Genomic DNA, 3,250 nt, shown 5'->3' on the forward strand with positions numbered 1-3,250 from the left:
AATGAAAAAAAAAAAAAAAAAAAAAAACCTAGTGAAATACCTTTTTTCTCTGGATTTCAGGTTCTACCTTTCTGCATTACATTAAGCTAGTTAATATAACCATCACCTCAAGTGTTTAACATTTTTGTTTGAACATTAGAAATTTACTCTTAATGATATTAAAAATTACAGAACTCAATCATTAGTTATATTCGACATACTGTGGAATTGATCTAATAAATCAAGCTTATTCCTCATGTCTAACAGATGCTTTGTACTCTTTGATTATTGTGGTCCTATTTCTCCAACCACCAGCCTTTGGTAACTACCATTCTACTCTTTGCTTCTATGAGTTAGACTACTTTAGATTATACATATAAGTGAGAACATGGAGTATTTGTCTTTCTGTGTTTAGCTTATGTCACATAGCATAATGTCCTATTTTATCCATGCTGTGGGAAGTTGACAGAATGTCCTCGTTTCTGAAGGATTCCTAGCATACCATTGTGTATATATACACCACACTTTCTTTGTCCATTTATCCCAAGATTTGCTGCCATAGATCTCTACATGGGCCATTCCCTCCTGGGGCTTCTAGGTAAAATGGCTGGCCTTCTTTCCAAATAGCATAGTCGTCAATCAGCTCATCCACCCAACTGAAAATTACTTATGAGTGCTTTCTATGACTGAACACTTAAAACCCACATCCCACACATTGCTGTGGCCCTGTCTTGTGAAAAAGGAGATGGCAGGACGTAAACAGGTTATATTGCTCAAATTCTCACTACCAATTGGCACATATTTACCCCTTGTCATCAGAGGCCTTATTGCCTCTTTGCTGATGTAAGCGTTTTTGTAAAATACATCCACCAACCCAATGGGAAAAAAGACTTCTTCAATTGTACCCACATATACCCTTTCTATGTGTCTCACCACCAAACATATTTTTCTTGCCCTTCTCTGTGACTTGTGTTAGTGAGCAGACAATTAAATAATTGTTTAATGTTTATGAGACTAATGCTTCTTCTTATGTTTTCTTCCCCCAACACATTTGAAGGATAAAGAGTTTCCACATAAAAAACAGTGGCCCACCAATACAGTTCTTCTGGTGGGTATATGAACAGGACTCCATGAGTTTATAAGTTAGAACCCCAGTGGGGAAGGGGACATTCATAGAAATTACATTTGATAAAACCCCTCTGCCCTAGTCTTTCCCAAGTCAGGGTCTCATAAGTAGAAAAATATGAAGTGATTATTTAAGACTGAAGGGAATGCAGGTGTTACATGAAGTGCTGGAGAAGGGAGACTGTTACCACAGGTATGAAACAGTCTAATACTGTGTAAGATAGAATACAGCCAAAGGAGGCATGATTGATTCCAAACTTCACCTCCTTGATTGGAAATCCACGTGTTGTTCCCTCAGTTCTGATTATTAGAGCTTCCTACCCTTTCAGCTCCCATTAGTGGCTCTCATCCCGTGTATTTCCAGGTGTTCATTTCAGAAACCCCAGCAGTCCGCACTGTGTATAAGGGAAGATTAATCAGGAAACTGGATGTAGATGACGGACTGGGTTTGTGCGTATGTGTGTCTGTGTGTGTTAGATATAGGTATGTCATAATTGGAACTGAAAATAAAATAGCCCATTAATTAGAAGTAATTTCTGAACATCAGAATGCTTCAGAAATGAGTTTAAATGAAAGCAATCACCACCCAATCCTGAAAAGGAGAGGATGTGTTCCAGTGTTAAAGTTTGCTCAAAGTGCTCTGAGGTTTAAGTTGCAGGACAGGGCATTATAAACAGGGAGTGAGAATACGGTCACCTCCCTGTGTAAGTTCCTGCACGTTAGTGCTGGTGTCCCAGGGTTAGAGGTGCTAGGGTTAGAGGCCCCAGGCTTCCTTGTCTGCTACCCCTCATGTGGTGCATGTGAATGTCACTCCCATGCCTTCTGCAGGAGACAAATAATATCAATGTGTTGGCATGTATTTTGTATTTTACATTTTCATGGCATAGTTAATGAAAATACTATTTTCCCTTTGTAGAGTTAAATGATAGATAACCTGTGTTTGGTGATAGCATTTTTCAACTTATTGAGGTATAATTGACAAATAAATATTGTATATATTCAAGATCTACAACGTGATGTTCTGATGCACATTCTGAAATGATTACCATAACCAACCTCATCAATGCACCTATCACCTTACATAGTTACTCTGGGTGTGTGTGGTGCAAACACTGAAGATCTACTCTCTCAGCATATTTCAAGTATATAATACTTACTAATAATTATAATCACTGTGCTATGCGTTAAGTCTCCAGAACTTATTCATCTTATAACTGAAAGCTTCCGTACTTTGACCAACATCTTTTCATTTTCCACACCCCAAACCTCTGGGAACCACTATTCTAGGAAGTGAAATCAGTACCTTGAAGAGATATCTGCCTTACCATGCTCATTTCAGGATTATTCAAAATAGCCGAGTCAGCCACAGTCCCATCCTGCTCCGCACCGGTCAATGAGAGCAAACCCAGTGACTCACCTCCGCCGTGCTAGCTCCTCAATAGCTCTCCCCCTCACACACGCACACATCTGGCTAGAGATGGCGGCGACGGCGGCGGTGGTGGCAAGGGACTCGGACTCCTGGGACGTGGACGCGTTCTCTGTGGAAGACCCAGTGCGGAAAGTGGGGGGCAGTGGCACTACCATCAGGGACCGCTGGGAAGGCGAGGACGAGGACGAGGACGTCCAGGATAACTGGGATGACAATGATGATGAAAAAAAAGAGGAAGCAGAAGTAAAACCAGAGGTAAAAATTTCAGTAAAGAAAAAAATAGCAGAGAAGATAAAAGAGAACGGCAACAGAAAAAAAGGCAAGAAGAAATTAAAAATGGGTTAGAAGAACCTGAAGAACCTAAAGTGCTAACACCAGAAGAACAATTAGCAGATAAACTGCGGCTAAAGAAATTACAGGAAGCGTCAGACCTCGAATTAGCAAAGGAAACTTTTGGTGTTAATAATACAGTTTTTGGAATAGATGCTATGAACCCATCTTCAAGAGATGACTTTACAGAGTTTGGAAAGTTACTAAAAGATAAAATTACACAATATGAAAATCACTACATTATGCCAGGTTTTGGAAGTCTTAGTTCGAGATGTGTGTATTTCATTGGAAACTGATGACTTGAAAAGATGACCAATTCACTGACTGTGCTTTGCAGTGAAAACAGAAGCAAGAAAAGCAAAGCAAAGCCTAAAAGAAGAAGAAAGA

General features: G+C 39.8%; 1 pseudogene; it reads left to right on the forward strand.

Annotated features, from left to right (window-relative positions):
• Positions 1-2,581: 2,581 nt before the first annotated feature.
• Positions 2,582-3,245, forward strand: LOC108523778 (eukaryotic translation initiation factor 3 subunit J-like; annotated as a pseudogene).
• Positions 3,246-3,250: the final 5 nt, after the last annotated feature.

Source organism: Rhinopithecus bieti, unplaced genomic scaffold (assembly GCF_001698545.2).
Source record: "Rhinopithecus bieti isolate Rb0 unplaced genomic scaffold, ASM169854v2 scaffold_77674, whole genome shotgun sequence".
Classification (NCBI taxonomy): Eukaryota; Metazoa; Chordata; class Mammalia; order Primates; family Cercopithecidae; genus Rhinopithecus; species Rhinopithecus bieti.